Source organism: Canis lupus, chromosome 3, assembly GCF_011100685.1.
Source record: "Canis lupus familiaris isolate Mischka breed German Shepherd chromosome 3, alternate assembly UU_Cfam_GSD_1.0, whole genome shotgun sequence".
NCBI lineage: Eukaryota > Metazoa > Chordata > Mammalia > Carnivora > Canidae > Canis > Canis lupus.
This window is the reverse complement of record NC_049224.1, coordinates 24,071,651-24,086,119: the sequence shown is the minus strand read 5'-3', so window position 1 is coordinate 24,086,119 and position 14,469 is coordinate 24,071,651. Positions and strand designations below refer to the sequence as shown.

The following is a 14,469-nucleotide window of genomic DNA, read 5'->3' as shown; positions in this document are numbered from 1 at the left end:
TCTCTGGCCCAGCTCACCCTGCATATATCAATCTTCTTTAACGTTAATCTCCCTTGCCTTTGGGACTAAATCCCTTTATACTGCATCTGAGAGCTCACACAATTTACCCTTTGTATACCTTGGGACCTAATCTACGTTTCTCACACAAACCTTCCATTCCCTTCCAATTCCTTTGACATTGTTTTTACACCTCCCGCCCCCCCCCCCCCCCCACCCACTGGTCTTTGCTGACTCAGTTCTTCCTACATAGGGATCTTCAACATGTTTCTCTACCAAAATCTCACATTTCTTGAGGGCCCAACTTAAAAGTTCACCCCCTTTCACAAGCCTCTCCCAACGTGAAATTACGTGTGCTGTATTTTAAACTCCATAGTGTTCTGTAATGTTTTTAGTTATTTCTCAGTTGTATGATTTGTCGCTTTATCTCTTTTTAATACATTTTATCTCTAGGTTTAGATTATAAACTACTTGTGGGCAAGGAGTCTATTTGTATTTTCCACAGTTAATAGTCAGATACAACATACCAGTTTGCTGATTGCTATCTGGAGATTATGTCATTTATTATAAAAACGTTTCACCTCCCTTCTTTCCATGAGTGATGAGTAATTCTGAAAGTTATTATTCAAAATAGCTACCTATTAGATAGGGATTGAATTTTTCCTGATCTATGTATTTAGGTTTTACCCACTTGAACGCCAGTGTTGGTTTTGGTCTGTCATTATTTTATTTAGTTTCACTCTTGGAGAACTCTTGGTGTATTTAGAGCCCTAGGGCTCTATTTATCATTGGTAAGTAATACCATTGTGCACAAAAAAAAGTCAGTCTCAGGAAATTAGCAGGAAAAAATGTCCTCCTTATATAACCACATGCAAAATTGCAGGTTTTCAACTATGTGAGGACTCAGGACTGCCTCATAAGGAGGCTTTATCTGTTACAATCCATAAAAATGAAGTTTCCAAGGCTAAAAGATTACAACATGATCCAGTTGGGGCCCAACAAAACTAGTGAAAAGACTTTTCCCAGAAAGATAGTGTGGTCATCTTTGTCTAGGGAAATGATCCCCCTTTCCCTTCCATGATGTGTGTTGACAATTAAGCTACCAGCAGGCTCCTTTTCAGCTTTTGAAAGCAAAGCTTGGAAGTTGGCAGTAAGAAAACCAGTACAATTAAAGCAACTGTCTAATAAAAAAGCCACATTGCTAGAATTTCAGCATGAATTTTAAAAAAAGTGGAATTCATGTTCTAAAAAGCAGTTCCCATAATTTGCAGTACTTATTTTTTTGCCAAAAAGCGTAGAAGTTGACCAGAAAGTGATGCGGTTGCTGTGAGAGAGAGCACTTTGTTCTCAGATGTGAACTAATTTTGACTTTTTTAATATATTGAAATTATCATTGAGTTAGAGCCACCCTCTTGTAAAGATCTATAGAATCCTCTCTTTAAAATAATTTTTATTGCTTCACTTATAAGCAGACATATTAGAATCCAACTTTGTATAAACGGCTTTCATCAGGTATTCATTAACATGCCAGGAATATTTTCATAGCCTCTTTTTTGTGTTCTCTTTTTTAGGCAAACTGAACTACTAAGCATTCACTTGGTGTAATTTCCCACCTCTGAATCTCTGTTCTCATTATCTTTCCATCAGAAATCCTGTAGAACTGCGGTCTATAAGCAACCCAATCTTAAGTTACGTTATAACTAACCACCCCCTTCTTGTAGCAGACAAATATGGATTCAAGTTAAATTACATCACACACCTCTGTGTGGCTACCTGATAAACCTCATCTTAAAACTGACAAAGGGAGGACTTCTAGAAAAAATATCACTATCTAATTTTTAGATTGTAAGGTATTTGCTGAAAAGCAAGAACATAGAGTTTTTAGCATCTAGATTTCATTTTCAGGACTCTGTTCAGCATTTTAATAACACACCAAATCTGCAATCATTTCTAGAGCTCTGTACCGCCACTGTATCCACCAGTTCAAGTGGAGGTAAAGTTGACTGCTTCAGTGGAGTTCCCTATTCTGAAGTGGGCCATTTTCTGTTTTTTGTTTTTTTTTGTTTTTGTTTTTGTTTTTTTTGGCAATGTGCGACTTGTAATATTACTTGCAATCTATATTTTGATTACTAAGGTTTTCAGACTTTGTTTTTGAAGAACTTTTGATTATTTCTTTGAAGGTTCTAGCTTTCACTAATCATGTTTAGCATGCTTAGAAATTAAAGAGACAGCATCTGATTTGATGTTGGGAGAGACTGCTGAGCAAAAGTAAAAAATCTAACTTTCAAGATAGTGGGTAAAATGCCTGGACAGAATTGACTTATTGATAGAAGTGTGATTCTTAATAAATAATTGTGTCACTGCGTCAGTTGCTTTGCTGAAGTCCTCTCTTGTATTTGTCACGGGAATTCTGTAAGTAAAATAGGAATGAATAGGCTATGTTGTAGACTTCTGCAATTTTTAAGTGGCTTCTGTTTTCTTTCTGGAAATACAATACACATCCATGTAATTCTGATGGCACAGAATGTAATTGTGCTATAATTTCTATGTAACATAGATCAAATATGCCAGTTTGTATTAAGCTCAGTAACTAAATTATTGTCCCAAGGGTAAGAACAGAACTAAAAAATAAAATGAACAAAAAAAAAAAAAAAAAGAAAAAGAAAAAAAGTCATACAGAATCCATTCATGTGGCTTTTTGGGGAAAGACACCTTGCCATTTTACTGGATTTTTAAGTATTGAATATGTATACTTGGAATGGTAAGGGCCCATCTTTGCTGCTCCATGGGAATAATCTTCCTATAAGTGAAGCCAACCCAAAAGAAAGCAGAACCAATAAATTATGGTAGTCAATACATTTTCATTCTTAAACCAACTTTAATGGGGTTTCTGACATTTCCAATAAAAAAAGTTCTAAGATTCCTTCCCCCTTTTGTTCAAAAGAGGTTACCTGTCTATATCCAAAATACACAGCTAGTCAGTTGGTGGCAGGCCCAGGTTTTGAATATAAATCTCTGCTTTCAGAACCACAGTCTTATAATGACACTGAGAATAGCTTGAACCTCAGGATGAGTCAAGATGTCAAGATGGTCATGGGCTCTGACTCCAAATTGTGCTAACCATCTTCTTACCAGGAGGTTTTTGTGTGTCCTGAAATGAGAGAGTTTTTGAGGGATGGATGTAGCCCAGCAGGTTCTAGCATATAGCCTCTGTTTTTGTGGAGACCATTTTGAAGAATGTTTGCTTATCTTAACCTTGGTAAATGGCAATGTTCTGTAGAAATCACTTTTCTTCTTTTTTTAAAATCTCTATCACTGTTGGCTTGCACTGCTTATACATTCTGTTTACTGTGGTACAAATAGTTAATATACTCTAGTACCTACAGAAGAGGGCTGCTGCAAAAATCTCTGGATTTTGATGGACATCCTCTTCTGAGATGGATCTTCCTTCCAGGTACTTGCATAGGCTGAGCAGGGGTTGTTTGTCCTCTTTAGCTCCAACTGTGTTTTGATGACCTAGTTAGTAAGAGGTCTCTGCTTGGATGTCATTAATACCTGTCATATGGGAAAGCTGCTTCTCTGCTGTCAGAGACTTTTAGTAAAATCTTATCGGCTGGTAAATATTCATGGACCACTAAGTATATCCCTTTGGTTGAGATAAAAACAAGTATAGGAACTCTTTTCAAACAAGATTTCAAAACTTGTTCTAAAATTTCCTCAAATTAGCATATTGAAATAATTTTCAGTATTAAGATAGATGGCACAGTTCTTTGGTGTAGAGAGAAGTACATTTCTCCCTGAAATTTAAATTTCTGAACATTAATTTATGGGGATATGCTTGCAGGTATTCAATAACTTAAGTGTCTCAGATTTAGTGAATACAACCAGAACTTGTGAATGGTAGATGTTCAGGTCTCACAGATGTTCAAGTTTTGTTTTATTTTTGGACACTGGTTTCCTCCAAAGAAGAAAGAAAACTTTCAGTATACTGATTCCAAAAGTTAGAATTCAAATATTCAGAACTCATCAGAGTACACATTTATTTTTATCTTTATTAAAGATTTTATTTATTTGAGACAGAAGGAGAACATGAGCAGAGGGAAGAGCAGACAGAGAAGGAGAAGCAGACTTCCCACTGAGCAGGGAGCCGAATGTGGGGCTTGACCTGAGGACCCTGGGATCATGACCTGAGCCAAAGATAGATACTTAACTAACTGAGCCACCCAGGTGCCCAGAGTGCGCATTTTAAACTCAGTTTACCCAAGTTCCAGGATGGAGGCTGAATTAAATACCTTATCAAAATGACTTTAAAGTGCATTCGTATTGCCTGGTATCCATTTATATTTATTAAAAAAAAAAAAAAGACTCCAGCTCTGTTGCTAGAAAATCTAGTGTTTGGGGATTACAATAAACAGACATGGCTGTCTTAGTCCGAATTTTGAAATGTTTAAAAATAAAAGTATACTGTAAAATGCAAATTAGAAAGTTAAACACACTGAGTTGAACAAGCATTAGCCTCTGCTCCCTTCTGAAAAAGCAATGAAATGACGGTAGAGATCATTTGCAAGTTTGTAGATAAATAAGGACAATGAGAGAGAAGAGGAAATGTCCTTAATGAAATGTTGGAAGCTGAAGAACAGATGGAAGAGTTACAATTGATTTAGCAGATCCCAGAAAGCTGAATCCTAATTACACAGTAGAGAAAGCCAAGTAGCCAACTGATGGATACCATGAGACCTGCAAAGGTTCCAGAATTGCTGATGCTGCAAAGTGGTGGAAGTAGAGACAAAAGTAGGCTGAAAGCAAGAGTTCTCCTTGAAAGTCTTTTTGGAAAGTCAGGCACTCAGTGGTCTCTTCTCTCCTCTCCTGGTCCCTGCTCCTCTCCGACACTGGCAGGTTTGTCTTCTATAGAAGGGTCTCTGTTCTGCTTCTATTTGAAAGCACATTTAGAACAGAAGGACCCACAGTAAGCAGGGAAATGAGGTGAAAATTTATATGCTCTATGTTGACTCTCCAAAATCTCCTGTTAGGATTATATCTGCAAGCAAGAATGGAATAAACTGTCTCTGGGAATGATTGGTCCCCTAAGCGAAGACACCCACTATCCCCAATGGATTAATTTAGGTAGACAACCCTAAACGAAATCCACATTCAACACCCATCTGTCTGCACTGCAGGTAGACCTTCTAATCAACATTTTTCTGGCTCAGTCATAACTTGCAGCAGACAGTCAAGGATCACCAGGTATTTGAGAAAGCCTCCAATATGATAGGCATAAACCAAAATAAAGGAACAAACAAATACATAAAGTAATTTGGAGTAAAGAGTTTCCTTTGTATAGAAGAGGCAAAATAATCCTGCATACCACAGCTGAAAATGAACATTGATCTAATGAAAATTATTTTGTTATCTTGCGTGAATAGGAGATGGGAAGTATGAATGATGTGTGGGAGCCGCATTCTTCACAGTGGGAAGTCAATAGTGTCTAAAACTCAAAGGTCAAGATGAAGCAATTTAAATAAATTACTTAGAATAATGAAAATTAATAAAAAATTGTTAGAGGATTCAAAAGTGGTTGCCTCTGGAAATCAGGAAATAGTGGCATATGGGAGGTCAGAGGCATGCTGTTTTTTAAAAATGAGAGCTATTAACTCTAAACTGTGTTCATGTGAAACTTTTATTAAAACAAAAGTCAAATAAAAAATATATGCTGTAAAAATTCTCAAAAACCATAGAAGTATCTGGAATATGATTTTACAGACCCCCTTGCCATTCTATAGCCTAGTATGTAGTCATTACCAACTATTTCTGTGTATATACATACATATAATGTGTTACAAATACTTATTCATGTTTCTTTTTACTAATGAGATTAGAGCTGCAGTTAATATCCTTAATCATATAACTTTATTAATTTTTTATACATATGGCCATGTATTACATATATACACATACCCCAATACACGTATACCATTAACTGTCTTGTGATTTAGAAATGAGTGTCTCCAGAAAGGAAACAGAAACTTCAAAATTGCACTAAATCCATTCTGAGACACATAAAGCTTAAAGTTCAATTCTTTTACTTATATGTTAAGGCTCAGCTCAAATGTCACTCCCGCAAGCCTTCCTTGACCTATCCATCTGAAAGCAAAGTGGACTATCCATTCTATTATCTTTTTCTTACCTTCTGACATTTGTCACAGGCAATGTTCTTTGTTTTGTTTTTTGTTTTGTTTTGTTTTGCCTAATCATCTCTTGAGATTGATCATTCTCGATTTACATCTCACAAATTCAAACTCTTGGAGAGACTGCTTATTTCCTTGGTTCCTAGCCCAATACCAGCTTGAGTCAGGTACTCCTCTCTGTGGCCGGGGCTTAGGGAGAGTTCGGTTGAATGAGGTGGCTCTTCTTAAGACATCCATGTGTTTGAAGGAGAAAGGCTGTTTCCATAAAAAGGTACTGGACAGATGCTTCTTCAAGTGTTTTCTACACCACTGTTTATTATTGCTTTGGGAAAGAGGATGAGTAAATATTGGTAGAATCATGTTGCGTCAAAACTACTAAAGTCAGAAGGGAACTGTGTCTTGACATTCGTTAAAGAAACTGGCCTAATGCCTCTCTATTCATTGATTAATTTACCAGGTTAATTAGCATTGTATAGCATTATTTTCAACAGTCTTTGTCATATGTAACATTGGTAGTCAAAGCAATAACTTGAAGTATTAATTTTCTTTACTAATGACATTTATCAAGCACTGCAGTCTTCAGATGCATGTTCTAAAGTGTTTAATTCTTCTTAATTTCTAGAAATGCCGGTGAAAGTTTAGGATGGATCATGGAAAAGTGATATTAAACCAGAATGGTCAATAGAGAAAGGGATAGGACTGTAGGAAACAGAAAACATTGGGGCAGATGTACAGTTTACCAGTTTAATGTAGCAAGAAAATTGTCCAGCGCCACTCGTTGATTTGAGAATTGTCATTGCAAAGTCTGTAACTGAGCAATGAAGTAGAACAATAGAGATTTTAGAAAATCTAGGTGAGGTTTAGATTATAAATAGAAACACTGACTCATAAATATTAACTCATTTGAGGGGTACTGACCTCATTAAAAAATGACTCCTGTGAATAACCCATATTCTGATTTGTTGGCATTTCACGATTGAGCTTTCACACTGAAAATGTTGTCCTTTGTCTATACGTATGTCAGTTCATTTATCCCTGAGCAGGAAAAAAAGCATAATTTTCTTTGAAGAAATTTTTATTCCATGAAAAAAGTCGCATTTTTTTATGTTTGATTCTTTTGTAATTAATGGATTAATTTTTAGTTCCTCTTCTTTCTGCACAAATGGGTATCTGATTGCTTATGTATTCAGAGTACACATTCCTAATTTAGAATACAGAACCTAATCATCCTATTTCCCTTGCCTTGGGAGCCTTGGTCTCCCAGCTAACCATTCATCACTGGCCTTTAAATTGCTGTAGGCAAGCAGAAAAGGATTTCCTTCTTTACATTTTCTTAGTATAATTTTACAGAAAAGAAAATTAATAGAAGTGTAAAAGACTCCCTGAGAACTTTTACGGCCACTGCAATTTAGAAATGTTACTGAATTGTTTTTTTTTTTTTTTTTAAAGGTATGAAATAAAAGAAACCATAATATTAGGCTAAAGAAACGTGCAGTTTTGCTTTTGAAAATGGTTCTGTAAGGAGGTTCAGTCTGACCGCCCTAGACCTTCAAAGTCACACACTGTCTCCCCACAATTGTCACATGACGGTGACAAACGCAGACACCCCCAATCTCCATCATTCTGAATGAAACACAAGTAAATGACAAATGTGATGAGATGCCGTTTCCAGCTACCAGACTGGCAGAGGTAAAAAGATTTGCTAATTCACTTGGAGAGTGTGTGGAGAAAACAGCTCTCTGCCCTCTGACACTCTTGGAAATGTGGGTTGGTACGACCTCTGCAGAGGACAATTTGGCACTATTTACCGAAAAAAAAAAATGCTCATGCTCTTGACCTAGAATTCTACTTCTAAAACCTTACCCTTTAGAAAATATATCCATATGTACAAAGATACTCATTGTGACTTTTATTTTTGCAAAGAAAATAAGCCAGGGAATACTTTAAATGCCCATCAGTAGGCTGCTGGTTAAATAAATTATGGTAAATTTATGACAGGGGAAAGTCTGTACCATATGCAAGAGGTTGTATTGAGTGCAGAGCAGTGGATAAAGGCAGAACAGTACCATTTGTGTTTTTTCTCCTTGACTTTTTTCCCCCCTTATTTTTAAAGACTTACAGAATAATTCGGAAAGGTAACCTAAGAAGCTGAGTACAGAACTTGCCTTGGGAAGGGAGGCTCGAGGGGAACTGGGGTGCTCTGTTTCCACATTTCTTTTGATCCTGTGAAAAATTTTTATCCTGTCAAGCACAACATTTTCTGCCAAGTTGAGAGGGAAAAAAAAGTGAGCATGGTTTCACAGGCTCGTATTCCTACAGACCGCTGCAGCTCTAACCTGTCATGAAGCCCTAAGTGTCCAGTGGCAGGTTCCAGAACTGCCAGGACAGTGGGGCACAGTTGGAGGGAGCAAATACTGGAACATGAGGAACAGCAGGAATCCTGATACTACTTCTCACATCTTCTGAATACTTACAGTGTGCCTGGTATTGTAAGTATTTTACGTGCGGTGCCCTACTTAACCCTCCATCTATCCTAGAAAGTAGATGTTGTCATTTTCCTTGTCTGGGTGGACCCCGGAGAGGGAGAGGTCGAGAAACCCACCCCAGACCACATAATTATTAAATGACTGCTCACAATTTCAAGAACTGCCCTCGGCAAAGTGGAGAGCTTCCTGCATTTCCACCCAGAACCCTCTTGCCCTTTGTGCTCAACTGGATTCCCAGCCCAATAAAAAGGTATTTTTCTCTGTGTGCTCATCCTCAAAAAGGGAGACCTGTTTTGGTTCATTATTTGAATTTGCAAATATTTGCAGAGACTGTGTGGGCAGCATTAAAATTATTTAGTTCCTTGGAAATTGAGAGGCTAAACAAAGAAATGAACAGAAGATCTGCCAGGCAAATGCCAACAGAGGGATAGTGGGTTGTCAATATCAGAAAATATCAGATGGATGTATTCACAGAAGAAAGGTTTTTTTTTTTATATATTAACAAAATATTAAATATCCACAGTGAAACTATCATAACCATGAATGTTAATCATGGTTATGATAATGTTAATATCATATCCTGTTAGTGTTAATATCATGACCATGAATCATTAAATGAACTATATGAAATATGTACAACCAAAGACATTAAACATTCAAGAAATGGACAAAACCAGTCATTGTGGCAGATTTTAACACACATTCCCATCTGTCCCTGTTACATCAAATACAACAATAATGATGATGGTATCAAGAATAACAAAGAAGTGAAAGAAAAGGAATTAAAAACAAGTTTATGGACTTACATGATTTACAACTCTGCATCTCATAAAATTTGCATATGCATTACTAAAATTTTTAGTGAACTGGGATTTTGATGCTAATGTAACAGGGTAGGATTTCTTATACAATTTTTTTAAAGATTTTATTTATTCATGAGAGAGACAGAGAGAGGGGCAGAGACACAGGCAGAGGGAGAAGCAGGCTCCATGCAGGGAGCCTGATGTGGGAGTCGATCCCCCGACTCTAGGATCATGCCCTGGGCTGAAGGCAGTTGGTAAATCGCTGAGCCATCCAGGGATCCCCATTTTCTTTTTTTTTAATGTAAATTTTAGTTAACATGTCATGCAATATTGGTTTTAGGAATGGAATCCAGTGATTCATCACTTACATACAACACCCAGTGCTTATCACAAGTGCCCTCTTTAATACCCATCACCCATCCAGCCCATTCCCCACCACCTCCCTCCATCAACCTTCAATTTGTTCTTTATCATTAAGAGTCACTTATAGCTTGTTTTGTTCTCCTTATTTCTTTTCCCCCTTCCCATATCTTCATTTGTTTTCTTTCTTAAATGCCACATGAGTGAGATCATATGGTGTTTGTCTTTTTCTGACTTATTTCGCTTAGCATAATATATTCTAGCTCCACCCACATCTTTGCAAATGGTAAGATTTCCTTCTCTTTGGAGGCTGAGTAATACTCCAGTGTGTGTATATGCCACCTCTTCCTTATCCATTCATCAGTCAATGGACATTTGGGCTCTTTCCATAGTTTGTCTATGGTTGATTATGCTGCTATAAACACCGGGGTGAATGTGCTTCTTGGAATCTGTATTTTTGTATCCTTTGGGTAAATACCTAGTAGTACATTTGCTAGATCATAGGGTCGCTCTAGTTTTAACTTTCTGAGGAACCTCCATGCTGTTCAACAGAGTGACTGCATCAGTTTACATTCTTCCCAACAGTGCAAGAGGGTTGCCCTTTCTCCACATTCTTGCCAACACCTGTTGTTTCTTGTGTTGTTAATTTTAGCCATTTGACAGGTTGTAAGGTGGTATCTCCTCATGGGTTTGATTTGTACTTCCTTGATGATGAGTGATGTTGAACTTCTTTTCACATATCTCTCAGCCATCTGCGTGTCTTCTTGAGAGAAATGTCTATTCATGTCTTCTGCCCATTTCTTGACTGGAGTATTCATTTTTGGGGTGTTGAGTTTGGTAAGTTCTTTATAGATTTTGGGTATTAACCCTTTATCAGATAGGTCATTTGCAAATATCTTCTCCCATTCTGTACGTTGCCTTATAGTTTTGTTGATTGTTTCCTTCACTGTGCAGAACTTTTTTATCTTGATGAAATCCCAATAGTTCATTTTTGCTTTTGTTTTCTTGCCTCTGGCAATATGTCTAGGAAGAAGTTGCTACCTGAGGTCAAAGAGGTTTCTGTCTTGGTTCTGCTCTAGGATTTTAATGGTTTCCTGTTTCACATTTAGGCCTTTATCCATTTTGAATTTAGTTTTGTGTCTGATGTAAGAAAGTGGTTTGGTTTCATCCTTTTACATGTGGCTGTCCAGTTCTCCCAACACCATTTGTAGAAGAGACTGTCTTTTTTCTATTGGATATTCCTTCCTGCTTTGTTGAAGATTAGCTGACCATACAGTTGTGGGTTCATTTCTGGGTTCTCTGTTGTGTTCCATTGATCTATGTGTCTGTTTTTGTGCCAGTACCACACTGGCTTGAGGACTACAGCTTTGTAATCTAGCTGAAAATATGAATTGTGATGCCTCCAGTTTGTTTGTTTTCTTTCTCAGGGTCACTTTGGCTATTCAGGGTCTTTTGTGGTTCTGTGCAGATTTGAGGGTTGTTTGTTCCAGCTCTGTGAAAAATGCTGGTGATATTTTGATAGGGATTGTGTTAAATGTATAGGTGGTTTTGGGTAGTATAGACACAATGTTCTAATCCATGAGAATGGAATGCTTTTCCATTTCTTTGTGTCCTCTTCAATTTCTTTCACAAGTGTTCTACACTTTTCAGAATACACATTTTTTACCTCTTGAGTTAGATTTATTCCTAGGTATCTTACTGGTTTTGGTGTAATTGAAAGTGAGATACTTTGAAAATTTTTTTTTCTGTGCTTCATTATTGGCATAAAGAAATGCAACGGATTTCTGTACATTGACTTTATATCCTATGACTTTGCTGAATTCAAGTATTACTCCTAGCAACTTTGTGGTGGAAGCTTTTGGGGTTTTTTATATAGAGTATCCTGTCATCTGCAAATAATGAAGGTTTGACTTCTTACTTGCTGATTTGGATACCTTTTATTTCTTTTTGTTTTCTGATTGCTCAGGCTAAGACTCACAGTACTCACAGTACTATGTTAAATAGTAATGGTGAGAGTGGACATCCTTATCGGGGAAAGTATAGTGAAGGATTTGAGGCCATTAGCATCACCAACAATGAGAGAGGGGTTGTAAAAGTTCTGAAGCCAGTGAAGAAAAAGAAGATTAAACGAGAGGTTAAGAGAAACTTCATGGTGGAACAATTATCATTAAGCTGATTGACACTGTGAAGGACACTGTGTCAAAGACACCAGCTTTGGTATTTGAATATATCAATAATACAGATTTTAAGCAACTTTGCCAGATCCTGACAGACTTTGATATCCGGTTTTATATGTATGAGCTACTTAAGGCTCTGGATTACTGCCACAGCAAGGGAATCATGCACAGGGATGTGAGACTTCACAACGTCATGATAGATCACCAACAGAGAAAGTTGCAGCTTCTAGACTGGGGCCCGGCAGGTTCCACCACCCTGCTCCATGTAATGTCCATGCAGCATTGAGGGATTTCAAGGGCCCGGAGCTCCTTGTGAAATCAGGTGTATGATCACAGCTTGGATCTGTGGAGTTCGGGCTATGTGTTAGCAAGCATGATCTTTCGAAAGGAGCCCTTCTTCATGGACAGGACAACTTTGACCAGCTTGTTCACCTTGCCAAGGTTCTGGGTACAGAGGAGCTGTACAGGTATCTGAAGAAGTATCACATAGACCTAGATCTGCACTTCAAAGATGTCCTGTGACAACATTCACGGAAAACTTTATCCATAGTGAGCACAGACACGTCCTCAGCCCTAAGGCCCTAGATCTTCTGGACAAACTTCTGCGATACGACCATCAACAGAGACCAACCACCAAAGAGGCCTTGGAGCATCCCTACTTCTACCCCGTGGTGAAGGAGCAGTCAATGCTGTGCTTTCCAGTGGCCACACGGCAGCCTGGTGAATACCTGGAAGGTGACAGGTCTGTTGTGGTTCCTCCCACTTTTCTATAAGCAGAACAGGAATGAAATCAAACGTCTTAACGTGTGTAGAGAGCAGACATGTGTCCCTGAGCAGACACAAAATGGTGGCAGGTTTGGCCAGCACAAGCCAGACCAACCGAAGGGCAGCCCACCACCGTATATCACACCTCACTTCCAAATGTAAAAGGTTCACATGCCTGTGGCTTCCTGTTGACTCCCTCCTGACCCCTAAAGCATGGGAAATGTGGAGGGCATGCAAAATGGTTGCTGGTTACTGTTGCTCCCCCGCGTCCCTTGGCTTGGCCTGTGGCTGCCTGTTTTTCCAGTAGACCACAGACCCCAGAGTGGGGGAACGGGGGCAACATATGGCATGACGGACATGTTCCTGAAGGTAGACGGAAGGCTCTCCGGTTTTCCCCATTGAGGGTAATATTAGCTGTGGGCCTTTCCTATACGCTTTTAATAATGTTGAGGTATGTTCCCTCTAGCCCTCGTTAGTTGAGGGTTTTTATCAAGAATGGATGCTGTGTTTTTTCAAATCCTTTTTCTTTTTTTTTTCTTTTTTTCCTTTTTTTAAAAAAGATTTTGAGAGAGAGAGAGAGAGAGTGAATGGAGGGAGGGACAGAAGAAGAGGATCTCAGGTGGACTCCAGGTTTACCATACAGCCCAATGCAGGGTTCGATCTCACCATCCTGAGATCACGACCTGAGCCAAAATCAGGAGTTGGATGCTCAACTGACTGAGCCACCCAGGTACCTGTCAGATGCTTTCTCTGCATGTACTGACAGGATCATATGGTTCTTATCCTTTCTTTTATTCATGTGGTATATCAAGTTGATTGATTTGTGAATATTGAATCGCTCCTGCAGCTCGGGAATAAATCCCACTTGATCATGGTGGAAAATCCTTTTAATATCCTTTTGAATTTATTTTCTGGTGTTTTACTGAAAAATTTTGTATCCATGTTCATCAGGGATATTAGCCTGCAATTCTCTTTTTTATTGGGGTCCTTGTCTAATTCTGGAATCAAGGTAATGCTGCCTAAGTAGAATGGGTTTGGAAATTTTCCTTATATCTCCATTTTTTTGGAACAATCTGCGAAGAATAGGTATTAACTCTTCTTTAAATGTTTGGTAGAATTCAACTGGGAAGCCATCCAGCCCATGACTTCTGTTGGGAGCTTTTGATTATAGATTCAGTTTTTTTTGTTGTTGTTGTTGTTGGTTATGGATCTACTCAAATTTTGTATTTCTTCCTGTCTCAGTTTTGGTAGTTTGTAAGTTTCTAGAAATTTGTCCATTTCTCCCAGATTGCCCAGTTGGTTGCATATAACTTTTCATAGTATTCTCTTATAATTGGTCCTATTTCTTTGGTGTTGGTTATGACCTTTCTTTTTTCGTTTGTGATTTTTATCTGTTTGAGTCCTTTCTCTTTTCTTTTTGATAAGTCTGGCTAAGGATTTATCAGTTCTATTCTTTTGAAGAACCAATTCTTCACTTTGTTACTCTGCTCTAGTTTTTGTTTGCTTCTATATCATTTATTTCTTCTCTAATCTTTATTATTCCCCTTCTCCTGCTGGCTTTAGGCTTCATTTGCTGCTCCCTTTCTAGCTCCTTTGGGTATAAGGTTAAGTTGTGTATTTGAGACACGTCTTCCTTCTTGAAGTAGGCCTGTATTGCTATACACTTCTTAGGACTGCCTTTGCTTCATGCCAAAGG

General features: G+C 38.1%; 1 pseudogene; it reads left to right on the top strand.

Annotated features, from left to right (window-relative positions):
- Nucleotides 1–11,824: 11,824 nt before the first annotated feature.
- LOC100686308 lies at nucleotides 11,825–12,781 on the top strand (annotated as a pseudogene).
- Nucleotides 12,782–14,469: the final 1,688 nt, after the last annotated feature.